Source organism: Neovison vison, chromosome 7 (genome assembly GCF_020171115.1).
Source record: "Neovison vison isolate M4711 chromosome 7, ASM_NN_V1, whole genome shotgun sequence".
NCBI classification, from domain to species: domain Eukaryota; kingdom Metazoa; phylum Chordata; class Mammalia; order Carnivora; family Mustelidae; genus Neogale; species Neogale vison.
In genome coordinates, this window is record NC_058097.1 from 121948560 (window position 1) to 121976058 (window position 27499).

At 43.2% G+C, this 27499-nt stretch overlaps 1 protein-coding gene across 1 annotated transcript in view; it reads right to left on the bottom strand.

Moving 5' to 3' along the window:
- OPCML (opioid binding protein/cell adhesion molecule like) overlaps window positions 1-27499 on the bottom strand; it is a 1161062-nt gene that overhangs the window by 768132 nt on the left and 365431 nt on the right. The window lies entirely within an intron of this gene.

Below are 27499 nucleotides of genomic sequence, written 5' to 3' on the forward strand. Positions count from 1 at the left end.
GTGAAAAGAGCCACCTGAGGTATCTCAGAAAATCAGTCAGAGGAAGAGCTTACTACAGCTCAGGCTTCAAAGCAGGCTTCCTGTGGGTGGGGGCTTCTTGCTGACTGACTGCAAACTCCTGGGTGGGGAAGGTCTATCAGCATAGCTCCTTAGAGGATCCTCATTTTTGGAACCAGCTTTTCATGGACCCTAGGAGAGGGAGGGCCAAGAGAGTGGAAACGCAATGCCGGCCAGAATGAAACACTGCAGCCCTCTTTCTCTGCCTGAAGTCTTCTTCCTGGGAAGTCTCTGTATCAAAGGGCTCTGCTTCTGGCCACAATGAAGTGGCAGGGACCAGTTTTTCCCTCCTGACTGAGACAACCAAAACACAGACAGAATATATGAAACAATGATTTCCAAGGCCCTGAACATCAGGCAGTGAGAGACAGTGACCCATGAGAGATGGAAAAAAAAAAAAAAAAAAAAAAAGAAAGTAACCCCCACAGCGACTTAGAAGAGTATGCAGGCTATGGAAATAGATGGAGCCTTGAGGTCTCTCTGAGATGAAGAGACTAAGTTGAGATTCTGGGGAGACCAAAGTGGCTAGAGTTTGCAGAACAGAGTGCCAGAGAGGAGAGAGCTAGCTACAGAGAGGGAATTTCAGAGACCTTCAAAGAATTCCCCTGAAGTTCCTAGCTGAGTACTGATCAGAACTTGCATGCAGGGTACCCAAGGCTGGAAAAAAGATTACTCAAAGTGATTAGGAGTAACAACACAGACTGGAAAAACCACAGGATTCCAAAGACACTGGGTAGAGTACACAGAACCATCTTTAGTAGTAGGAAGTAATTTGCCACAGAGGGCACACGACTCCAGTTCAGCCTAACAAATTTTAAAAGCAAGACCCAAAAGGATCAAATTCCAATTAATCAGGGAATAACAGGAGAGACAGATGACACAAATCATAAGAAATGACAGCACTACAGTTTCTACAGTTAAAGGATAGTAAGGGCATATTAATAACAAGTTTTAATATTATAATAAGTATTAATAAATTTGACACACAGACACACACACACAAAAAAACCTTCAAAGACACTACTGCAGGTCATTCATAAAGAAATAGGTAACTTGAATATTATTAAAAAAAATTTTTTTTTATTCATTTACCAGAGAGAGTACAAGCAGTGGGTGGGAAGGCAGGGGAGGAGGGGAGCCCTATGTGAAACTGGGTCTCCGGACCCTGGGATCATGACCTGAGCCAAAAGCAGCTGCTTAACCAACTGAGCCACCCAGGTGCCCCTTGAATGCCATTATATTATATAAATCAAAATTGTAGTTTAAAATCTTTCCACAAAGAAAATTCTAGTCCCAGATTACTTCAGTGGTAAATTCTATCAAATACATAACACCAGTGCCACAGAAATTCTTTCAGAAATTAGGAAAAGAAAGACTATTTCCCAACTCAGTTTATGAGTTAAACCTAATATCAAAACGAATCAAAGATGCCAATTCTACCTAAATTGTTTTGTAAACTCCATGCATTTCCAGTGAAAATCCCAGCAGGTTTTTTTTATTATTATTATTATTATTAGAAATTGACAAACTGATTTTAAAATGTATATGGAAATGTGAGTCCTAACATGAGCAAGGAACTTTGAAAAACAAGACCAAAGTCAGAGTACTAACACAACCTAATTCTGAGACTATAATAAAGCAATAGCAATCCAGACCTTGTGGTTTTGTATAAAGGTAGAGAAATCTATCAGTGGCACAGAATAGGGAGGTATGAAGTAGATTTACACGTATTTGGACAAATGTTTTTTGACAAATGTGCTAAGGCAAGTCAGCGGAGAAAGAACACACTTCTCAATAAAATGTGATGGGAAAACTGGATACCATATGCAAAAAAAATGGACTTCAGCCCATATCGCAGACCACACACAGAAATTAAAATGGATCACAGACCTAAATATAAAACATAAAACTTCTAGAAGGATCTATAAGTGATCAAATTGATAAATTAGACTTCATTAAAATTAGACTATTCTTTGTAAGATGCTGTTTAGGGAATTAAAAGACAACTAAACATTGGGAGAAAATATTTGTAAATCATATAGCTAGTAAAGGACTCATATCAAGAATGATATGGGAAACAAAAGCAGAAGAGAAATTATTAAATTTCCTTACTACCCACAGCCCACTGACAAGTCCTTCGAACAGGCAGTCACATTCCCTCTAGGGACTCAACTACCTTGATGTTAATACTTGACTACCAAGTAGTCAAGACAAAAGACAACCTTAGCCAACCTCCCAGGATTCTGCTAGTCTACATTAACATAGAAAAATTCCTTTAGAAATTTCCTTTGTCTCTAACCACCCTGCCCCCACCAAGACAAGTGTTGGCAATCATCCCCCAAGTATATGGCCCACTGATATACATCTGAAGGGTCTCATGACCAAGGTTTTATTAGATGCTAATAAATGAACTTTTCCCAACAATAGCTAGCTCCCTCAAGATCTTGGAAACCTTCCTTCCAATATTCCTTAGAGATTTATGCTATCCCTAATCCCCTCCCAACTTAAAAGTATATAATGGGTCATTCCTCATGACCCCAGTGCAGCTCTTTCTGCCCACACATCCTGTCTCGTGCTTTAATAAAACCACCTTTTTGCACCAAAGATGTCTCAAGAATTCTTTCTTGGCCACTGGCTTCCAACCCTAACATCTTTCCTACATCAAAGAATATATAAAAACTCTCAAAATTCAGTTGTAAGAAAATAAACAACCCAATTTAAAAATTGGCACAAGATTTGAAAAACACTTCCCCAAAGAAGATATATGGAAGACAAATGAGCACATGAAAAGATGCCCAACCTCATTAGTCATTAGGGAAAATGCAAATTAAAACCACCATGAGAACCACTGTACACTTATTCAAGTGGGCAAACTGTTAAGACTGTCTATAACCAGCGTCTGCAAGGACTGGAGAGTCTAGCACTCCCCTACATGGCTGGTCAAAATGGAAAATGGTACAAGCACTTAGGAAAATAGTTGGACTGTTTCATAAAAAGTTAAGTGTACACCTATCAAATGATCCAGGTTGTCCTCTCCTAGGCACCTACCCAAGATGAATTCAGATATGTTTTCATAGAGACCTGTACACAAATATTCATCTCAACTTTATTTATAATAGCCCCAAAGTGGAAGCAAACCAAATTTAATCACTAAGTGAATGGATAACTAAACTGTGGTATATCTCTGCAGGGGAATACTAGCTGGCAGTCATAAGGAAGGACATACTGATACACACATCTGGCTGAGTCTCAAAATAATTGTGATGAATGAAAAAAATCAGACAAAAAAGAACATACACTCCATAATTCCATTTATTAAAACAACTGAACTATTTTAAGATATTGAAAATGTGAACTAATTTAATGTGATTATGTGTTCTCTAGGGTTGAAAAGGGAATTACAAGGGGAAATGACAAAACTTGTGGGGGTTCTAAGCTCATTACCTTGATGGTGATGGTTTCATGGCTCTATCTATCTATCTATAGTTATGTATCTATATCTATCTTTGTTGTAACTAGTCAAGTTGAACCTTTTCAATATGAGGTTTCTTGTCTGTCAATTATAATCGCAATAAAACTTTTTTAAAGGATTTATTTATTCACTTTAGAGAAAGAGAGATAACACACAGAGGGGGAAGGGCAGAGGGAGAGAGAAAGAATCCTTGAGCAGACTCCCCTCTGAGCGCGGAGCCCAAGGTGGGGCCCAGTCCCAGAACCCTGAGATCATAACCCAGGCCATAATCAAGAGTCAGATGCTGAGCTGATTAAGCTACCCTCAATATAACTGTTAAAAAACAAAAACCAAAAAACAAACAAAAAATAAAATAAAAATAAAACACAAAACACAAAACAAACAAACAAAAAACCAGCAGCAAACAGCAAAAAGACCATGAAGCAATTCCGTGGATTTTACACTAGGCTCCACGTACTGGCATGGAACTGGGGAGAAAGACAAAGTTGACCTCACGCAGATCAGACACATGTGTACTCAGTGGGTCTAAGATATGGGGTCATGGGGCCAGTGGCTTTAGAGCTAATATAAAGCACAGCGGACCCTTGAGTAACATGAGGGTTAGAGATATTAACCCTTTGTGTAGTTGTAACTTTGCATATAACTTTCAACTCCCCCCAAACTTAACTACTAATAGCCTGCCGTTGACCAGAACCTTTCCAATAACATAAATAGCAGATTGACACATTTTGTATGTTATGTGTATTATATACTATATTTTTACCATGAAATCAGCTAAAGAAAAGAAAATGTGAAGAAAATCATAAGGAAGGAGCACCTGCCTGGCTTAGTCAGTGGAGCTCTTGATCTCAGGGTTGTGAGTTTGAGCCCCATGATGGGTGTAGAGTTCACTTAAGAAATAAAATCTTAAAAAAGAAAGAAAAGAAAATCTTAAGGAAGAGAAAATAAATTTATAGTAAAGTACTGTAAAAAATTCATATGTAAGTAAATCTGCACATTTCAAAATTGTGTTATTCAAGGGACGACCCCTGCACTTCTGAGGAAGCTTTGTGAGGCCTTAGAACAAAAGTCAGGGAAATCAGAAAAATTATTTTGGATTGTTTGGTGGCTAACGACTCAAACTGAAATTCTGCCAACAACGTAGTTCTGACAACTTCCAGGAAATACTCTGCTTTGTTAGCACTCAGAAGATATGGCCCCCAAATGTTGCTTAATGCTAACCCAGGCTTAAGGAAATAGGATGGAGCAGTTCCTGGGATCTGACATCATTCTCAGGTGGCCCCAGGCCCTGGATGGTGGTGGGGCTGGAGCCTGGCTCGAAGCAGGGTCCTGATTGTGCAATCAGAGATAATTGGTTTCTAACTCTGATCCCATTTATTCTTTCCATCCCCAGCCAGGAAAAGCTGCCTTGGCTCCTTTGTTTTTAGCTTCCAAATTTTCCTACTGTCAGCTGCTAAAGCATTTTTGTCTCTTTCTTCCGTCCTCTTGAGACTTCACTCCCCCCTTCACAAAGTCCTTCCTTTACCTTAGGGCTGCTTACCATTCCATTTCCCCACCTTGCCCTCTGTCGGGAAGGTCTACTATTCACCCTCAGCAACAGATTTCCTTTTATGCTGTCCCCTGGGCAATGCAGTGGTTGCCCTTCTATTACCCTTGAGGGACAGCTAGAGGACATCTGCTCCATATTCTTTCTTTAAAAATCTATCTACCTGTCTGTTCAACTCAACTGCCGGCTTCCTGGGGGGCTTGCCTTACAGCAATCCCTCACTGGTTCACAAGATCCTTGAATCACTGAAGTGTCACTTAGGCTTTCCGCAAAATCTGGAGTAAAGCAGAATTCACTCATTCGGGGGGAGAAAAAAAAAAAAAGCAAGCAAGCAAGCAAAAAAAAAAAAAAAAAGCTTCGGTTGCAATGACTTTACACATCAATAAGACATATGTATGAAGCTGTTCAAGTTGTTAATGATTCACCATGAAACACCCAATACCACCAGGGACAAAGCGCCTTACTAACCGTTAATGAATACGCACACACAGAATATGAGATAGCTGCCGAGCGCTTTTCAGCTGCCTTTGATAATACAGGCTCCTGTATCATCCCTGCCGTATAATGAAAACCTCAGCCTGAATTGTATCAATGCAAATCACCACAGCTGCCTGCAAGCTTGTGTATTATAACTTATCTGTTGGGACAATAAAAAGATATCCCATTATCAGCCCTGTCCACTTAACTATTAATAAGGCTCCCGCGGGCCTTTCATCCCCCTCCTGCAGAGCCCCCACACCCCTTTCCTACTGGCACAGTGCGTACCTCAAAGCCTGCTTAACTTCCCCACTTGCAGACTTAACTAGGGAAAGGTGTGCAGGTCGATTTAAGTGTCTATAAAATGAAATTCACATAAAATAAGAGAAGCAAGCTCTTCAGGGACGAGGCACAGCTTGGAGAGGCCTCTCCTGAGAGACCTGGGCAGATGGGTCAGGGGTGCCCTTGCCCCCTGCGCTCTTTTTTCTCGCTTAGTGGAGGCAGGAGGAGAAGGAGGGCTGGATGGGTCAGTCCTGGGGACTGTCTCCGAGCCTTCTCTTCCTGCCCCGTCCTATCGGCCCAGAAGCTCTTCTCTGGACACTGCCTCCATCCTGGGTTCCAGCCCTGGTCTTCCACCTCTGTGCCTGACTGGGAAATCTGTTTGACGGCAGAGATGAGACAGCATTCTGCTGGTATCGCTGGGTGCCGCTCTTCTCCCTAAACCCAGCCACTCAGGCTTGATGGAGCTAGGGCGGCAAGGACCAGGAGGGGCAGAGATCACCAATAAAATTCTTCGTTCAGAGCTTTCCTGCTTAATTGTAGTCACTTTGCTTTACCTGTATTTCCTGGATTATTATTTTTGTCTGTGTCCAGATCTGCCCTCTCTTCATTTCTTGGCTAATATTCTGCTGCACATTTTACCCAAAATTGCTGATTTTTTTTTTTTTTTTAAATGAGTAACAGCCTCCTGTTCATTAGAGTCCAGTGGAGTGCACAGACTGGCACAACTGCAGATAGGAAACTTCTGGAAGAAATGCTCTGAAAGGGATCGCTCTTACTGGTTACCTAACTTGCTAAGGCTGGCCTTCCTCTCTGCTTAATGAATACAAAGGATTATATCTGAATCTTGTTCACATGCCTATATCAGTGCTTCTGACCTTCACAACAATATTTATAACCATAAGTAACAGTTGAAACATTTCTTACCCCTGCTTTTTAGGGAGGAATTTAATGACTTTGTGACTAACCTGTGGTTAACTAGTTAGCAACCGAGGTCGACCAGAAGCAAACCCCTCGACTCACTCCTGCACGGGTCCCCCTTCCACAGTGTTAGCCTGTTCACTGAGCAAGAGGCAACCATGGTGATTACTGTCCTTGCCCTCCACAGCATGTCTTAACAGACTGGACTCTGATTTCAGACAAAAGGAGGATTTCCTCACTTGCATGAAATGTTCTGTTAAACCCCTTCCTACCATGTCAAATTTTCTATGTAGCTGCTTGCTTGCAGTCTGTTAGCAATCCCTGCGACAGTCAGGAGAGAGGGCAAGATCCCCAACGTACAGATGCCAAACTCAGGGTCCCGTGAGTGTGCGAGCATGCGTGGCAGGCCCTGTGCCTTCTGCTCTGAAAGCATTTCTTTTCCATTCTGCTACCTCTCTCCGCCCCCATTGCCTCTGCAAATAGCAACACCACTAGTAGACTTCTCTGTTTTATTTAGGAAAGGACATGAAAAATAAGTTATCTTTGAACCACAAGAGAAACAGAGGTAAGCAGAATGTAATTACCCAAGCTGGAAACTTGCCATCTACAACAGCTGCAGAATCCCATGGTGGGACAAAAAAGCAATATTGACCAAGAAATATCATATTACCCATCACACACCCGTTCTGAGTTTGTTCCTCACCCACATTTATTCAAGAGACCTAAGGATCTACCTGCTTAGTATGAGAAGCTCATTACTGGCATTTGCAGATGCTCAGGGATGTAGTGTCTGAGAGAAGGAGACAGGTAAGAAAAATTAATAATGCATACAGCAAAACCCACTTAATTTCTATCTGTGAAGAAGGGCTCTTGTGAGGCAAGGTAGGTTGGCAAGAGTTTGGGATGGTGTGCGTGCTGAGGAATGAGGCAAGGGCAGGGAGGGAAGATAGGATTTGACTGTGAGGTTGAAGACTCTGTTGCTAAAATCAAACTCACCCTCAAACAAGGTAGAAGGAGCTCTCGTCTGGGCAAGCCTATGGCCCTTTCCTCACTCCCTTGGCGACGGGGAGTTTGAGAGCAATACAGAGGCAGACTGGGATAAAGGCCCCCCCAAGCTTCCAGATCAATACTAAAGCCTTGGCAGCAACCCAGGAGGCAGTGGCAGCTTAGAACCTTCCAACGTTAAAAATAGAGCTGTTTCCTTGTGGGTTGGGTAGGGTTTCAAGAGGTAGAGTTGGAAGGAAGGCCTTTCCAGGAAGAGGGGCATGCAGTCTGGGAGAATCAAGTTCTGAGGGAATTGAAGAGAGAATAGGGATGGAGAGGGTTGGGCAGGGAACATGCTACACTGAAAAATAAATCGGAAATTTAGGGAGCGATTGGATTTAGCGGACCTGGAATGTGTGGGTGTGTATGTGCCTGTGTTTACTGCAGAGGTTGATATGTTTTGGGGTGTTTTAGGGAATTTTTTTTTTTTAAGTAAAAGATAATGGTTATCAGAAATATGCCTTTAAAAAGGTAAACTATTATCGGGAAACAATCATGACCAATGTCCTCAAAAGAATTTGCATATTGCAGGACCATAAAGGCCAAAAGTACTATTAATGTGAAGGATGATTGTGTCATCGCTGGTTTAGGGTCCATTTAACAACAGGAAGCTTTGTGTACTTGTGGAAATGTTCTAAAAGAGAGAGAGAGAGATTTTTACAGAACATTGGATGAGCTGCTCTTAGAAAACTTTTTTAATCTTGGCTTCTCCTAATGAGTTCAAGCATGATCCACTATTCTGCCTGGAAGAAGCATTCACTCTTTTGGGAAGATACGGAATCTTCTTAGAGACACATAAAAGGCATTCTTAATTTGTTTATTCATTTATTTTTTTTAACTCTGCTTAAAATTCTGGTTTATATTATTCTGAAATTTTACATAGGCACGAAGAAGAACGATATAGACTTAACAATTTTATTCCTAATTATTTGATATTGCCTTTTTGTTCATTTTAAATTAGGAGGACTGACGGATGAATAAAAGGAACACTAAGGACTTCAAGAAGGCTCTCACCCATTAGATGTTTCATAAGACTTAATATTACGCTAGCTATCGTGCTTCTGATATCTGTCAGATTCACAGGATTGAGGGTGGTATACCATCACACGAGCATGTCATTCCGTTCTTGTAAACCCACTCTGAATGTTAAGAGTACATGAAACAGGCCAATGTCCTGGTCTGCAGGGAGGCTCCCTGGAACTTAACATTCTATCTTCTGCTTGAGGAAAAGAACCTAAATGTTGTGGTCATTTCGTATTCCTCCCCTTTCCATTTAGGATGAAGTTTCACATTTTAGCAGCAAATTGCACTTTCTAGCAACATCAGGGGCTCATAATCATGCCAAAAAATTGACCTCCAGGTAAGATGGGAACATTTCAGAGAGGTTTGCAAATAACAAATTACATGCACCAAGAAGCTAAAACACAGTTCTTTTTAAGAGTCCTTTGCAGGAAAGTAAGGGCGCCTCTGTTCAATCAGGATAGCTCTGTGAGAGAAGGAGAATCTTCCTAAGCCTATTGTCTGCCCTTCCCCCAAATGTAGATCTTTTCTATGGTGGCCAGACAGCCAGAATTTGCTTCTGATTTGAAGAGAGTTTCCTAATCTCTCAAAATCAAGTTTCTTCATCTGAAAAGTAAGACAATCTGCTCAGTTTTCTGCTTCTGGTATACATGTGTGCCATGGTATACAACGCATCTTCCATAACTATTCTCCAAACCCCAACAACCAAATCCTCTATGCATCAAAGAAAGACCCTTCTTTCTTTGGGAAGAAGCCACCCCTCAGAGATGCTATAGGTTGTCATCTCTCAAGCCACACCTTAGAGGGAATCCTGAGGCCTCCTCCCAGACTGCATTTCTAGAGATGACTATGTAATGAACTTGCTCTTCCAGGGCTCTCAGCCATTGCCGGGGATGCTTGAAAGGTAAGGAAGCCTCTTCCCATTCACAAATCCACAAGGACAATCACTCTGACATATGAGTCTCCTCTCTGGCCAAAGGAACAGACCTCAATTTCCAAGAGGATGAGCTTTGTGGATGCTTATGCACTGATTGTATGGAGCTCTGTGCACATTTTTTTAGATATAAGGCTCTACGTGATTGCCAGAGGCTTCCATTGGCTCAACAAAAATAATTTAAATTCTTAACATTATTGAAATATTGAAATATCTCATTAAGGCCCTGATCCACTAATAATTATGCAAAATGTGAAAATAAATAAGTCAGTCTTCTTTCTATGAGAGTTCATTAAGGATAGAAACCATACCACTCTCGTCTTTGCAACAGCAGCAGTAATTGCTGCTAGCATTAATGTGGCACTTACTGTGTGCCAGATACTGTTCTAAGTGTTTAAATATATTAATTAATATAATTCTTACATCAACTTAATGAAGTAGACTCTCTTTTCCCCGCTGTACAGCTGAAGAAGCCAAGACCAGAAAGATGGCCCAATGTTAACTGGTTAGTAAATGGTGGAGCTGGAATTTGAGCTAACTCTGTCTGCCTCCAGATCACATGTTTTTCTGTAGAAGGCAACGAAGAGGTGACTATTGATCATATAGATGCAAAGGAATAGCTTTGCATTCATTTGGGTTTTGATGGTTGGAAACTGGGATGAAAGAAGTGAGATAGATTAGACTGATATTCTTCAATGGGAATGTTTCATATTTTGGAGGCGATGGGAACTGGGAATATTACCTCTATTGTGTCTAATTTTCCATCTGGATCCAAGGCTTGAGGGTTTTGTTTTGTTTTTTTCCTTCCCTTGCAGTAGATGCATCAATAAGGCTCTTCTCTCTTGGACCAGCCATGACTAGTCTTTTACTTTTTCCCCTTACAAATGAAAATAAAAGAGAGTAAGTGCGATTTTCCTGAGGTGGCTGGGGAGTCTTTAGCAAGAAGTAGGAAAGGAAGAAAAAAAATGAGTTGAAAGCAAGAGTGTGTGAACTCAGGAGAGATTGCCTCATGAAGTAGAATTACCATGACGGCAGAGTGTGAAGAGAGAGGACCAGCGGGAAGGATAGGTGTGCGCCTTGTCTGCGCTCCAGCTGGGGCTTTGCTCTCCATTCTCTCCCACCCATGGCACATTTCTCAAGTGGCATCCTTTGTTCTTTCTTCTAGACCTGTCCCACAATATGCACACATTTCTCTCAGTCTGTCTCTCCCTGTGACCTAGATCTCCTATGTTTTCAAAACTGGTTCCAACAAGTATCCAAATATTACTGGACAAAGTGCCCTTCTTCTCTGTGGGTTCCTGAGTGCTCCGTTGACAAGGGCAACACTAGCTTTTCGCACTGTTCTGAAGCCCCAGTCCTCTCTCTTTCCATCATTACCTAGCGACTGTTGTACTTCATAACTGTCAGCTCTACACAGATGACTCCCATAATTTTACTGATACCATATTTCCACTGCCTCCTGGGCACCGTACCTAGGTGTTTCCAGCCGAGAGCTGAAATCTGTTTTCTTTCCTAGAGGAGGATCAATTATTTCACTGAACCACCAACATTGCTATTATCTACATCCACTCCCATCTGAAACTCAACATACCTGAAGTTTAAATTACTTTCTCCTTCCCTCTCAGAATGCTTTCCTCCTCATTGCCTTAATGATACTTTTTGTTCTAGATTCATCCAGGATGAAAATGTGGATAAATATTTCACTCTTCCTGTATCTCCTAAATCCAATCTCTCCACACATCTGATCCATTCTTCCTTTACAATTCTGTCTCATTCATCTTTCCTTGTATTCTCATTACCACCACCCCGACTTTCAAGCTGTCCTTATTACTCTGCCAAGTTCCTAGCATTTAGGGGCACGAACTAGCTGGCCTAGGGCCCAAACTCTGACTTTGTTAGGCTGATTAAATAAAATAACAATAGTACATGCCCCATAAAATGGTTGATATGATTAACTAGTCAAATGTTGAGGAAATTCTTAGAATGTAGTTATTTTATTAATATTACTTACTTTTCTTTAGTTTCACCACTATTCCAATCCATCATGTTCTATACCAAAAAAATAGTATTCTTAACAAATCATTCTGACTATAGAACTTCACTAATCTAAAGCCAGAAAAGGTTTCCAAATGCATATTAAATAAAGTCAAAACTCTGTAGCCTGGTCCCCAGGGTCTTCTTCAGAACATTCTGTAGTAGTCTGTCTTTATTCTATGCTGGTCAGAGTGATTGATTTATAACCTTTGCTGTTTCAGAGTCTTCTGATTGGAGCCAAAATACCAATTGGAGCTTCTGATTGGAGCCAAAATACCACTTAAAACACTGCACCAGTAGCCTCTTTGTAACTTCTTTAGCATCCTCTGACCCCGTTTTGAATTTTTCATCAATATTACTGACTCAATACTACTTACATACTGTCTTTCATTTATTAATTTTATTCCTAAACTATAAGGCCATACATGTCTGAAATTCAATCTTACATCAGTAGCCTTGGCAGTAACATGACACACAGTAGACTCAATGATTTTTTTTTTTTTTATAAATCTAAATGAGGATTCTATCTCTATTGAAACACTAAGGGGTTAATAAGTAAGGCAAAGATGTGAAGGGACATGAGAGAGAGAAAGCATGAGCATCCATGTGAGGGGGTGAGTGTGGTGGAGAGATAGCTGTTGATAATGGGAATTCTGATGGTTTCAGGACAAAGTCCAAGCCCTTTTTCTCCACAGCTGTCTGTATGACACAGTCTGAACAGAGACCACCAAAGGCCTTGTCACATTCCCAAACCATACACCCTTCCAGGCATGGGTCATGCTGCTGGTATTATCCTCAGATGTGGTCAGAGCCCACCTGTGTCACGAGCAGGGAGCCACAGTGTGTACTGCGTCGCTGCTTCATGTGAGTGGCCGTAGTTAAGCCTGACTGCAGAGCATAGTTGATCTCGGATGGAAGCCAGAGCAGGAGGTGCCTTGACCTATTATTAGGTAGACAGAATGATGGATAGCATTTGAATCATAACTTAGAGTGACTGGGCCAGGGACTGTGCAAGATGGTCACCAGACCCATTTTTCCTTCTGGGGTTCACCCAAACTACATTTCATAGCTGCCTTGCTTTAGCTAGAACACTCGCATCCATTTTCCTAAATGAAATGGGAGGAGAATGTGGCGACGCCAGAACCAGGCTATGTTCTCTCCCCCACTCTCTATGGTTGGAATGGCCAGCATGGTGTTGAGCCATGGCGGAACCTCAGTGTGAGGGAGCCCCAGGCCCAGGATGACCACGTGGAACAGAGGCTCCTCTTTGACTCACAAAATACTGTGACATATTTTTGTATTAAATACTAAGATCTGTGGGTTATTTACCACAGCACTTAGAATTAGTGAGACTAACTAACACACTCTTCAAAGCACTTTCCCATTTCTTATCTTGGTCAAACCCCAGAGCAAACCTGGGGTAAAGGAGAGATAAGTCTGATCATGTGGTTTCCTTTGTGGGGACAGAAATGTCTACTTGGTCTGCCCTAAATTCCTCAATTAGAAGCTAGGGCTTTGGGGAAAATTGTCTACTTCTCTCTCTACTTGACTACACTACCTCTACTAAGTATAAAGACCATCGTTCAATTCCACTGTTACTGTTTTCTTCCTCAGATCAATACATTCTATTTCTGTGGTACGAACTGCAATCCAGGTTTATAAACCGCATCGCTCTTTTTAGAGGCAGGAAGGGGGAGGAGAGAAGGAAGGCAGAGGGCTCTTGAGATCTGCTACATGAAGGTGGAGAAGAGCTCGTGCTGGCCCTTGAGCACACACTGTTTTGTCTGGTTCTTGTTTTATATCTGAACGTTAAGAAATGCCACTTAGTCAGAGTCTGCTTGCCTCCTTGTATCCTGTCCTCCTCTCTTGTGATGAGAGGACTTTGAGGAGAATCTCAAGAAAGGAATGTAAGGAGGAGTAACTTCCCTTTCTGTGCACAATGGGGATTTCAGTCGTTGGAAGAAAGGGGTAAGAGCAGCAGCAGCCCTTCTCTGCTTCCCTGTGCTCTCTTCCTTGGGCTGACTGATGGGGATTAATAAGGATCTAGCCCCCACCCCTGAACATCTATCTTCCTGTCACACATCCTCAGGAGAGCCTCGCACATGCCCAAAGGCAGGAACATGCCAATGCCAGCGAACAATGTGGGGTCCTTCTTTTTTGATGGGTTACCTTTCTACTTTTCTCAACAATTATGATTTTTCTATTTCCAGGGGCTGGCATATCAGTTTCAAATACCTTTAAATCCAGAAGTGATGGTAAGTAGAAACAGATTTGATACGAGTGGACTTATCAAGAGTATCCTGCCTGATAGCTCAGGGAAGGTCTCAGCTCTGCTTTCCTAGACATGAACAACACTTTAGCACAGCGGCTGGCACACAATTAGAACCTAATAAATGTTTGTTGAGCGAAGAAGTGAAGGCATGATATATTTTTAAACATTTTATTTATTTATTTGTCAGAGGGAGAGGGAGTGAGAGCACAAGCAAGACGGGCATTGGACAGAGGAAGAAGCAGGCTTCCTGCTGAGCAAGACTTGATCCTGGGGGCCTGAGATCTCGAGCCCAGACGAAGACAGACACCCAACTGACTGAGCCACCCAGGCGTCCCAGGATGCATGATTCTGACTATAGTTTTACTTTCTATAGTACATATTTATCCATTGATACACAATTTTATTTCAAGTGGGTTGAGACAAATGATCAAATGTCTATATTCTAAGAGCTACAGCTAATTTTTACATGTTGTTTATTAATAAGTTAGAGAGATACATCTGTCATTTTCTAGTGAAAAAAAAATAGGAGCTGTGGGTCCAAATTTAAGCAATAAATCAAAAACAATACTCTGACATCTGGGAGAGAGACAAAAGGAAGTTAGCAAAACAGAGTAGTAAATTAATTTAAGTTTGTGAGAAGCAGGAAACAGCTACTTCTTGGGTATCTAGGCAAGAAAAATCCTGGGCTCTTAGCAACCACAGGGGACCAGATGGGAACTGAGTCTTCAGGTGGCCTATGGGAATTGGCAGGAAATAGAGGTGAGGCCAGGTGAGAACTCATTTCAACAAATATGTTTTGGGCTCCTCAACTGTGCTTGCCTGATTCTTTGTGGGAAACAAAGAGAACTGAGTTCACCAATACCGTGAAAGAAAGGAAGGAAAGAAGATCTACTGCTAATTAATCTAAGGCTAACTATGATTAATGATGAGTGGTACACTAGAATTACAAAATGCTGTGGGAATTAAGCGAAAGACATTTTTGTCAAGGTTAGGAGTGGTGGTATATATGTTAGGACATTTAAGAGAAATGGAATTTACTTAAGCTTTGTAAATTAGATATAATATTGGCTGGCAATTATAGCAGAAGTAGATAAGAAAGGAGATTATAGCAAGAAGAAATGTCTTAGGTATTTATTAAATTGGTCAGCAGGAAAATGAGGTATGGGAGTGGGGAAAATTTTTGTTGGAAAGAAGACTGGAAAGTATGGTCGGCCTACATAGTTGAGGGTTCTAAATGTAAAGCATAAGCATTCGTGCTTTGTTCTGAATGTAGTAAGGAGCCATTGAAAGCTTATTAGCATAAGAGTGATGAAAAAAAACTGTATTTTAGGAAGGTTGCTCTGAAGGCAATGCCCAAGATACATTCCATAAGGAAGGGACTAGAAGTAGGAGGACTAATTTGAAAGCGGAAGCATGGCCATGAGGCTGTAAGCTAGTGCAGTGATGCTGGCAGTATATCGCAAGGGGGTGAGCTCAAAGGCAGGACCAGATGGGCAAACTCTGCTTGCTGAGTGAATGTGGGAATGAAAGAGAGGAAGAAGTAGATGGAAATTTTAGGAGGTGGAACCACAGTGACCAGGAGGGGGAAGAGGCCGTTAAGAAATTGGGGGCAGGGCCCCTGGGTGGCTCAGTGGGTTAAGCCGCTGCCTTCGGCTCAGGTCATGATCTCAGGGTCCTGGGATCGAGTCCCACATCGGGCTCTCTGCTCAGCAGGGAGCCTGCTTCCCTCTCTCTCTCTCTCTGCCTGCCTCTCTGCCTACTTGTGATCTCTGTCTGTCAAATAAACAAATAAAATCTTAAAAAAAAAAAAAAGAAATTGGGGGCAAAGAAATTGGGGCAAAGAAAGTAAGTTGACACTGATAGGTTCAATTTTTTTTCCCTTTAGAGTAATGGCAGGGGTCTTGAGCTGGAAAAGGAGGACAGAGATGGATTTGGGAGTTTTAAGGAATGGCAAATATTTGAAGGAGTTAGTATGAATTTTTTAGGAGATTAGAGAAGGAAAAATAATGAGTTTTTCTCTATTCTAAATACCCGGTTAAGTCTGAATGCTATTAAATGATGGTAATTTACACATGTTGATGAAATTTCCTTCTAATGGTTGGAGAAGGCTCCCATCTTCCCTGGAGATTGTTGGTTCCTGGAGATAAGCCCTATCTCCTCTAGCATCTGTGCACATTGTGGCCCATCTCTGCTAGCCTGGCCAACTGGACCAGGGAGAAGCTCTCGCTGGGGGTTTCCTGTAGACCTCCTTATGATTTATAAAGTGCTCAGTTTGGGACACAGGTGATTGAAAAGAATGAATAGAGTCAATACTAAGTTTAACACCTTATGTTCTGACCATTAAAAATGTCAGTATGTTGGTTCTCTTAGACTCCAAGAGGTTAGAGGCCTCTGCACTGAACTTCAATATATGTTGGAAACCAAAAAACCAAAAACCAAAAAACACCAAACAAAACAAAACCCAAGACCATGTGACATATGTAACATTAGAAAATGCCTTATTACGTTTAAGGATATTCCACATACAATTCAAATAATGACAGCTCTACAGCTCTGTGAGACGGTTTTAGTATTCTCGTTTTAAAACGCTAGCCTGGATCCATGACTGAAGGCAGTGTAGTAAAAGCCTCAGAACAGAGAGTTTTACTGCTGGCTGACCACTCACAGCTGTGCACCACCCAGATACATCACTCAGCTTTGCTGGGACTCTGGCTGCATGACAGAGAAATGGGGCTAATGATGCCCAATCATGGCCTGCTTGATAAGGCCGCCGGGATGATGAATGAGCAGACCTCTAGATAAGATGCTCTAAGCCCTGGGAACGAGAAGCCATGATCAATTAGAGTGCAGAGATTTTCCCTGCTGAAGCTCTATCTCCCTCCTTGTCCATCTCCTGCAAAACCTGAGGACTCACTGCCCAGGCCTAGTAACATGACAGGGCTAGAGCAAGTGTTCAGTATAGACAAGGGGAAAAAAAAAATCACATTTGAGATTAAACTTCTAAAAAGAGCTGTCCAATTTGTCAGCCGTTCCCCTCCTGACCTCTGCTGAGTGCTGAGAAGCGGCAATGCCTCCCCCAGCATGTTTCTACTCTGTAGGAGCTCGATGAAGGGAGCAGACTTAAATAAACGTCTCCAAGGCAGCTCCATCAAACAAGAAAAGACTGGAACTCTCTCAGTCAGCAGTAGGCGTGGGACCCAACCCCTGAATGTCAGGAGCTCCCAGTTCCCTTCCCACTTGAACTTCAAATGGTATGTCAGAGGGGTATTTCTGCTTCCAAGGTAATAATCCTCATGCCTTACTTGCTGTGCCATTTTCCATATTCAGTTTCTGGCTTCAGCTCCTCTGACAAAGCACAGAGGGAGAAGAAAGCCTGCTGGCCGTTCAGAAGGGAGAAAGGCAGGTGGCAGAAGAACTGGGTGGCAGTAGGTCATGGGATGTTTGAAGACTTATCAGAATTTGATAAACTGGAGGATGAGTTTGGGATGACACCAAATCTAGGCTGAGCAACAATGGGCAGAGTCAGCCCCTGGGAGAAGGGAGGCACCCCTTAAATAGACAGCAGATGAGAATGTCCCCTGCTTCAAAAGGGGAAGACTCCTTCATATGAGCAGGGTGAAGACCAATTCCAACTGTAAACAACATTTACTTGAACATTAACAAGTAAGCGTGGGTTGGGAAGATAGGGATGAGAATGTTCACCTGGGATGGATTTGTGGGGATTAGATGAGGTAATAATATACATACAGATGATCAGGTGGTTTGCCTGACACTTCCTAAGGGTTCAGGAAATGCTAACGTCATGTACCTAACGTAACTAGCCATGCTTTCCATCTTTTATTGAATTTTTAAAGCAGTGCCTACCAAGTGCCAGGCAGCACAGCAAGCAGGTCCTGGCCGTACCACATCCCTGACCTTGTGGAATCCATAGTCCACCACTCCATCACTCAGCAGTCATGCATACTCAGCTACTTCATGACCTCCGTTCCTTCATCTGCAAAAATGGAACGATGATCACAGTTAGCTCAAAATCTCCAAGCTCACTGCCTGTCCTGCATCAGTCATGCAGCAAATGCTTTCCTCCTGCTTGTCTTCTGCTCCCCATCCCTGGTCATCTCTCTGATGGGGTCGGGCAGGCAGGGAGGGCAACAGTGCTAGAGGTGGGGATTTCACCTGTGGGCATCTACAAACCCAGAGTTGCCGGATTTACCTTAGTCCAGCCCCAAAGCCACTGTCTTTTTGAAGCAAATGAAGTACTTTCTGCAAAATGTTAACCCTTTTAGAACCAGGGGTCTCATTTCTCTCTACTCTTCAGGAGATTCACTGGGCGTGTCTGTGCCCTTTCCTGCTCAGCCAACTGAAGGGGTCCTCTCCTGTGGCCCAGGTGCCATGAAGGGAAATTTCCCCACGGCAAACTATACCTTTGACTGAGCTTGTGATTTTTTTTTAATATTTTATTTATTTATTTGACAGACAGAGATCGCAAGTAGGCAGAGAGGCAGGCAGAGAGAGAGGAGGAAGCAGGCTTCCTGCTGAGCAGAGAGCCCAAAATGGCCCCTGAGCTTGTGATTTTGATTAGATAACTTGGAAAGAGAGTGCTCAGCCGGAGGCAAGGGCTGGCCCGGAAGCCCAAGGACGCCCTATCACTTCAAGACCTCGAGACCTTGCTCCTTACTGTAGTTGGTAAATAGAAAGTTAATTCATTCCAACCTCCCCTAAAAGACAAAAGGATGATTACCCAATTGTTGGGTTTTGTAGCTCTGGGGCACTGGTTTGGAAGCTGTGCTCACCTCTTGGGGAGATTTGGCCTCAAGCTTATAGGGCAGAGGGGAGGTGCTGCCAAGGAGATCGAGTCAGTACTCATTCTGTCTCTATAACCCCCTGTAGGTGGAAAGAGGAGGCCGGTCGGACGTTTGAGCCCTACAAATGCCAGAGACAAGTAGCAGAGTTTAAGTGATCTGTCCAAGGCCAGATAGGCAGTGAGTATTGGCTTCAACAAGGGCCAACTCAGATATTCTGCCCTGGAGGATGGACATGCCCTGGCACTGGGGAACTGCCAAAGGTGACAGCTAGAGAGAAAAGGAACACATGCCGAGAGCAGCCACCAAGATCCCAGTTTACCAAGCATCACGCTGCCTTCCATCTTAGGAAGGAGATGGGATAAGGCAGAGGGGCGAGGGAAGAAGAAGAACAAGAAAAAAAAAACTCTCTCACCCACCCTCAACCCTATTCTGCTCCAGAATATACCCAGACAGTCACCTCAATTCTGTTTAGCGGCTTAGATATCTAAGTTGATGGCTTTTCTCTTCTCCTCTGAAGGTCTGTTATTTAGGCCTTGTGGTTTGTTGGTCCTAACTTTGTTATACACCATGATACTTGCAAATAGGGCAAAGTAAATTAAGAATTGGTAATGATAACATTTGGAGCAGATCTACAGGAGACTTGGGGTTAACTCTGATTTGTGGATATGAGAAAATTTTCCAATTCGACATTGCAAAATCAAACCCATATATTCCCCCCTGCAAATGCCATTTCTACTCTTCCCAGACTACCTCTTTGAGTCAGGACAGAGAGAAGCCCCAGGCAACTCCTATCCTTCCCACTTCAAGGACAGCAATGTTAATTTAGTTGCAAAAAATAGAAATAAGATTCAAGTGTTCTCCCTTTCATCTCCTCAGCTGCTACTGATAAACCACTTGCCCCTCCAAACTGCCTCAGTCCCCACCTTACATTTGCCACTGTCATTGAGGAACTAAACTCCAGTTTTTGGTTTAATAAGCAACTGTGGACGCCTTATCCATTTAGATATAAGGGTATCTTGCAGGTGTGGGTGATGCTGTTTGCTCACTGAAGCCCTTGCCTGCTTCGCAGTGGCTGTCAGGTGACCTTTGAAGCTGCTGAGAGCACACATCCCATCAGCTGGGTAATCCTTGGGTCTGGATAACAGACATCCAATTTGGATTCCAAGCCTGACTGTTGAGAGGAGGCTTGTCTGGGGAGATCAAAGGAGAACCACTCTGGGGGGCGGTGAGGGTAGTTTTGCCTGAGGAGAGGAGACAGAGGATGAGTCACTGCCATGCCCAAGGAGACCGTAGCACTGGTACTCAGCACTGGTCAAGACAACAATCTAGAACTTGTTTTCTAAGACAATGTCATCACTGCCTCCAGAGTGGCATCAGCCAAGGGAGCTAAAGCCAGTGCCTCCAGGAAGCAAGTGTTCCTGGGTTAATACCGCCCGCCCCACTCATCCCTTCCTCGCTGGGCCAGGCTCAGTGAGTACTCCCCTTCTGCTATGTCATTTAATCCTTAAATGGTGGCTTCGGGAAATGTGTCTTGGGTATTTTTACCTCCCTCGCCACCTCCCAACTAACAAATGAGGAAAAGCAGCTTCACGGATGTATCACTTAGCACATTGGAGACACACAGCGGGTCATAATGCTAATCCTCTGTGTGGATGATCTCACTTGGCCGTCCAAAGACCCAAGGGGTGCCATCACCATCTTTAGTTACAGAGGGCAAGCCCCAGGCTCACAGAAGTAATGCAACTTGCCCAAGTTAATGTGGCTGCTAACCATTAGTAAATATCAGGGTCTGGGGAATTTGAAGCCACGTGTGTCATCTTCAAAATTCATGTTCTCCAAGCTCTATCACTGGATGTGCTTTGTGATGCTCAGTAGGGTTCTCTTTAAAAAGTTAAGCCGGGTGATGTTTTGGCTCCTAGTCCTCCCCTCTAATCTCAGCAGCAACCCCACTGAAGGGTCCAGGCTGCCTTAAGACGCCAACTGATCCCTGCCCACCCCAGCACCAATTTTGCAAGTCTCTGCTGTGATGCCCAGGCGTCCTATAAAGCGGCCTCCTCTCCCTTCTCTCCCTGCTTCTTCCACAGCTGCAGGAACCTCACATGGACCCCTGTAGTCCTAGTCATGAAAACGAAAGTGGCACTTGCATCCCAAAGGATTGCAGAAGCAATCAGACTGTGCTGAATGTGGCAGAGCTGGCCGTGTGTAGAGGTGCCCACCTGGAGGAGCAGGGGACAAGACTGGAAGCTCTATCAGGAAGCCACAGGATCCCCTGCCATGGGAACTTTCTCTGGAGGCAGTGGCTTCTGAAAGACATGAATAATTCATCCACTCCAGAGGGGAAAGAAAAAAAAAAATTTTAAAAGAGGAAAACAAAGATCTAATGGGCCTCAGAGACTCCCACGCAATTGGCAAAGGTGGTTTTCAGATTCAGCCACTGGAGTACAGGAAGGTGGGGGAGGAGGAAGGGAAGAGAACTTTTGTTTTAAAAAAAGCACACCTTTTAAAGTGAGAGCAGCCTATAACAAGAAGACCTTAAATTTATACAGCTCCTGAGACTTTACGAAAAGTTTCTATATACACATTTAGCTCCTTAAAACAAATGAGTGGGACGAATGTGATTTTAATTAACCTATTTTTTTTAGATGAGGAAATATCTTCAAGAGCTTAAGGGTTTGTTGATGACCCAGACCCTGGTCTTCTGCACCTCGGACCAGTTGGCTTTCTTCACACCCCGCAGACTGCCCTTGTGGTTCCCGTATTCGTTCCATTACAGGGGCTGTTAGGGCTTCTAGACAAAGAGCTGGGAGACCCAGGTGGGGATTCTGATCTAGAATTGTCTGTGTTCCAGCACAGATCTCAGTCGTGGTTCCCAGCAGTGAGGAGAAACATCAGAGACACAGGGCCCGTCCACCCACCTTCCCAGTGCAGCACCCACGGAGAGGAGACCTCGTGTCACCTCGGCCAGGCCCCTGGGGAAGAGAGTGCTTCCAGCTCCTGACCTTCCAGAAGGTTTCAGTGACTCCTGTGTGGAGCAAAAACGTCATCCTTGTTCACATTCATGAGAAACAGAGACAATCATTTAAAGTGTCATCTGCTAGCTAGTTGACTTCTTTTCTCATGGGCTGTCTCCACCTTGGCGTTCAAGAGTATGAAACTGTCTGACATTGTGAAACTTTCTTCGGGCTCCAATTCCATCTACCAAATTGAGGAACTACTTAAAGGAGAGTCAATCACACTTTCTGATTTCCTTCCTGACCTTCTGGGCAGCCACTACGATTCCTTCACCCACCAGCAACCCAAAGGAAGAGGAAGAAGGATGTTTGCCTTTCTTCCTGTGTTTCTTTCTTATTCCTCGACAGTAGGAGAGACTCTACCTTTCCGTGGAGTGGTGTGGTATTATTGCATGTGTATGCCCGCTTCCTAACTTCAGAGTGTGGGCAGGGGTTTTTATAGAACTTGCTTCATCCAAACATGCCACTTGTTCGAGGCTTCTGCATCAACAGACTCCAGGAAGAGCATCTAATTGCCAGCATCCATAACCATCTCTACCTTCCCAACCCCCTTCACTCTGGCTTTGGACCCAAGCTAACCCCTTCCCTCCTGACCCCCCACTCCCCAGAGTGGTCTGTTTTGACTCCTTTCCTGGTGCAGAGACATTTCTTCAGTAATCTGGGAGTGTTCCTGTGCTAATGCACGTAAATTGTAATTAATTTCTCTCTAATTGATGCGTGGGACTACCTAGGCCCCTCATTTTCTTCCCTTCATTCCTTTATAAATATATGATTTGACAGGTTAATTTGAAAGCAAAAGTTAGATTCTTTACAGCCATCTAAGCAGAAGCCCCAGAACGCAATTTGCTGTCTAGTTGTGTGAAGCATAATAAAAGGGTTGAAGTCAGGTTATCCTTTTTTTATCGTCATTTTGCTAATTTAATCTTTTTCCCCTTCATAAGGAAATAAAATAGTCATTTCACAGCCCGAAAGCCTTGGCAGCGATTGGCGAGGGGGCAGTATCCTGAGTGCTGTGGCGTTCCTTGCAACCCTTCCCCAGGTGGGGTCCTGCTGCGGACTGGCAAGGGCCACTGCCAGGGGTGTGTGGGCGGCACCAAGAGAGTTCCACTTTGGCACGTCAATCAACACTGAGTCAAGCCTCCTGCAGCCCGCTACAGCCAGAAGGGAAAAGCACTAGAAATTCTCAGAGCTTGGGGCCATGGAGGAGAGCTAGATGGCCCCACCACCAGGTACCTGGAAGAGGGGACAGTGGAAGGCCATTTCTGTCACCTCCAACAGCTGCTGCACACGAGGCCTTGACGCTGTTGCAAGGAGCCAGAGCTGGAGTCACGAAGACCTCTCCACAGGGGAACTAATCCCCCAGAGGGAGAGACGGTAACCCAGCTGCCTAAATGGCTGGCTCGGGTGTTCCCTAGTTCTTGGCAATCACACTGAAGTGAGGGCAGGGGGGCTCTGAGGGCATTTAGCACCCCCATCAGGGAACCACTGTCAGTTGGTGCTTCAGTCTAATTCTAAACTCCTTGTGGTGGTGTTTCTTGGGAGGGAGAAGGGTGTGGCTACAAAGCTCTCCACACCCAGGCCTGGTGGCTTGAGGGGTCTCTTCTTAGCCAAGGAGCTGGACTTTTTGCCACCAGCCCATTTATTTAAGGGATCCAAGCCTACCCGACTCAGTTTTTCTTCCCAAAGAGTTGATTTAACGCAGAGGGGCAGAAACATGATGAAAACATCTCCAGCTTCTAGCCCAGATACTATTCTCATAAGCTTTCATTTTCTCCTCTCATCATCCAGGTTAAAAGTAGGAAGAAAAAGGAGAAGAATGCTGGTTTCCCCCTACAGGGTATAGGAAGCCATGACGGCCCCATCCATGTCCAGTCGCACAAACCTAGGTGGCATCTAGATATTGAAGTTAAAGTCCCTTAAATTAGGCACACATACAAATCAGTCTTCCAGCTGATACTTCTTGATCCTTGAAGAAAACACGGAAATTGCCTCCTCTTTGGTTGGAGGATCCTAGGGAGAAGGAGCAAGCCTTAGGAGGCAGGGGGATGATGGGGATCCCATAGTCACCACGCTTGCTCCACAAATATAATGCCTAGAATCACCTCATTTGGAGAGCTCAACCCCAACCACTTTAGGGTCCCCATCTGTCAGGTTCAGGTTCCTCAGAGCAGCTGCTGAGAAAACGACCAGAAAGAACAAGGCTGCTATGGTCACCATCTTCACAAATATGTTCCTGCCCCAGAGAGTTCATTTTTACTTTTTTAAAGAAGATACCGTCGTGAGCAGGTTACAAAAAAATGTGACAAAATAAGTGGTCTGATGAATGCCTCCTGATGATTATTTTTTTTCCTCTAAATTTTATAAAAGTGTGTTTCAGTGGCTTTAGTCCTTCTCCACTTTCTCATGTCACTGGGAGCTTTTATTTTTATAACAGATTATGCAGTTATGACTATTCTTGCACATAGAATTGAGTTTCATTTTTGTCTGTCCAAATATTTGGGAAACCTCATTCACTGGGGAAAAGGTGTCTTTCACCTACTGTTAGTTTTAATTATCAGCATTAAAATATCTTAAAAGGCTGCCTAAAAATTAAAGAGAAAAACCATTCATCAGGGAAACAACTCCAGCACATCAGAGAAAAAAAAGCTATTGAAAAGGTAATGAGTGGATTGATGGGACGTTAAAATTGAGAATGAATTCAGATTGAAAGGTGGCCGATTGCATGGAGCACTGGGTGTGGTGAAAAAATAATGAATACTGTTTTTCTGAAAATAAATAAATTGAAAAAAAAAAGAAAGGTGGCCGATGGTTGGGGGTGGGGGAGAAAAGAAGAGAGCAGGTAAGTGTGAAGAATCGTAAGAAAAACTAGTAGAATGCTAAACTTTGGGAGTGAAAGCATTTAGGCTTCTGGAAATGGAAGACATAGACATTGCATTGTCTTGAATTGCCATTTTCTTACCGCAGAGAACTTTGCATTAGTAGTTTCCTGTGTCTCTCCAGAAGAGCGGTGCAAGATAGCATCAGATTTTACTCTGTTTATCCCATTATTTGGTTATACAGGTTGCTAAGGGTTTCCGCAAAAAAGGTGGCATGTTGTGAATGTGCACTTAAGGGAAATTTGCCTCTTACACTACAGGAAAGGCCACTTAAAGCCAGAGTAGAGAATTGGAGGAGATTAAGGAAACCCTAACAGTAAAGACCAAGAGGCTGTGAAAGGCAGGACTCTGATTTTCTTCACCCCTGCTCCTTCCCTCTGTCAAGGAAATGCCGCAAGAGTGGTCTACATTCAGCGTTGTATTTTCTTACCATCATTCATCCTTTATTCTATCCCGCTGTCAATTGGTTTCTATTTTTACACATTTGTTAACCTCCAAGGAGCTCCAAGTTACAAAGTTTAAAAGATACATTTTCACAGCCTGTCTTTCTGTTAGTGATCTTTTTGATCATTCCATCCTTGGAACACTTCCCTATTTTGGTTTCCATGATATCATCTCCTAAAATTTCTAATTTCTTGGCCAGAGTCTTTCCTCCATCTTTCTGGGACTTCTACAGTGCCTGGAATGGGAGTGCTTCCCAGTGCTCTTCACCTGCAGCTCCTGGACATGATCCATACTATTTACCCCTCAACTCCACCCGGGGTGTCCCTATGTCACATCAGACTACTATGTAAAATCTATACGTCTATATGTCTCTATCCACATCTATATCCAGGCCATAATTCTTTTCTGAAAACAAATTTATTCAACTGCCTGCTATTCATCTCTACATACCCAAATTTAAACATTTGTCTACCCCCATGCCTGCTCCCAGCTTGTTCCTCCTACTCTAGTCCCCATTTTGAACACGACTTTTCATCTTCCCGGTTTCTAGAATGACAATCCTGAGGACCATCTCTGCCTGCTTCTCCCTTCCAACACACCTATCCAAAATAACAGATCCTGACCTTTCTACCTACTGAGTATCTCTCTTGAACCTCCCTCTTCTGTAATCCCATGGTCTTTGTCCAAGGTAAGCCCCTAGCATTTCCTACCTAGCTTATCAGCATGCCTACTAACCTAGACACTGCACTACTAGTGTTAATTTTTTGCCAGTCCCTTTTCTTGGCTGTCAGAGCATCTTTACAAAATGCAAATTTGATCATATCACTTTCCTGATTCAATTATTTTAAAATCTCCCTTTGTTCTTGAGGATAAAATCCCAGTTTCTTAGGATGATAGGCAGAGCTTCCCTTTTATATGATCCCCACCTCAAGGCCATCCTTTTTTCTTTACAGCCCTTCTGTCCTTTACCCTTCACTCTATCCTTCACAAGATACTAGAGACAATGTGGAGACATGTATTCCTATGGGAAATCCGTTCTCTGTCTAGCTGCCTATTCCTTAGCCTACACAAGTAAGCTTTCCTGCTCCTGTCCACAGAAAGGGATAGCTCCTTAGGTGCTCCTCCTCCACTTTCTCATTTGTCTCTGGGTGGGAATCTACCTCTAGGAAAGCACTTCTCATATGTACTCAAGGCATCTCTGTGTACTCATCTGATTGTCCCACTGGGTTAACAGGAGCATAACCAGATTTCTGTATCATTTCTTAGTAGAGTGTCTGTCACTTTATAGGAACTAATAAAAAGTTTGTTGAATTGTTTATAAAATTAATATATATTAGTATATATAATATATACATTATAATTTATTTAAAATTTGTATATACATATATATGAAGAATTTGAAGAAAAACCAAAGTTTATTTTATTTTATTTTTTAAAAAGATTTTATTTATTTATTTGACAGAGAGATCACAGGTAGTCAGAGAGGCAGGCAGAGAGAGAGAGAGAAGAGGAACAGGCTTCCTGCTGAGCAGAGAGCCCGATGTGGGGCTCCTTCCCAGGACCCTGAGATCATGACCTGAGCCAAAGGCAGAGGCTTAACCGACTGAGCCACCCAGGTGCCCCAAAGTTTATTTTAAAAAGATGTTTTCCAAACAGTGTCCCTTGGGTAAATGGCTATTTTAATCCCCAAGGCATGAAAACCTATTTTCTAATTCACACACACGCATACACAAATACACACACACACACAGACTCCAAAACAAAACCAAAACTAAGAGTGAATGTTTATTTTGTTGTTGTTATAAATATTTTGCTCAAAAAATCTGACATAGACACCAAACACATGCATCTCCTGGCCGATCCCAGAGTCAGCAAATCGAGAAGCCCAGGGTGTCCCAGTCCCTTCTAGCAGCCCTCACAGTCAGCCTGTTCCCTTCCCACCCCTAAGTCTCAGTACCTGAAACTGCTTAGAAAAATGCATCCTCACAGCCACAGAGGTATGGGGTGCTGGGCTCCAGCTACATTTGCACATTTGCATTCTACTTATCAGGTCACCCCATGGCAAAATCTTCAGAGGGAGCCAGCAATTTCTCCCTCATACTGAAGCTAATGAGCAAAATAGCTCTTGCTGAAGGACAAGAAAAAGTCGGAGTGTGCACGGTGTACCGCAGACACCATGGGCAGGCTGTCATAATTATGAAAAACCATCACAAGACCTTACAAATTAAAAGCCGTGGAAAAAACTTTCTCCCTATCGAGTCTGTAAGGAAGCATCTCGCAGTTCATCAGGACTGGGCAGCTGCAGCGGGA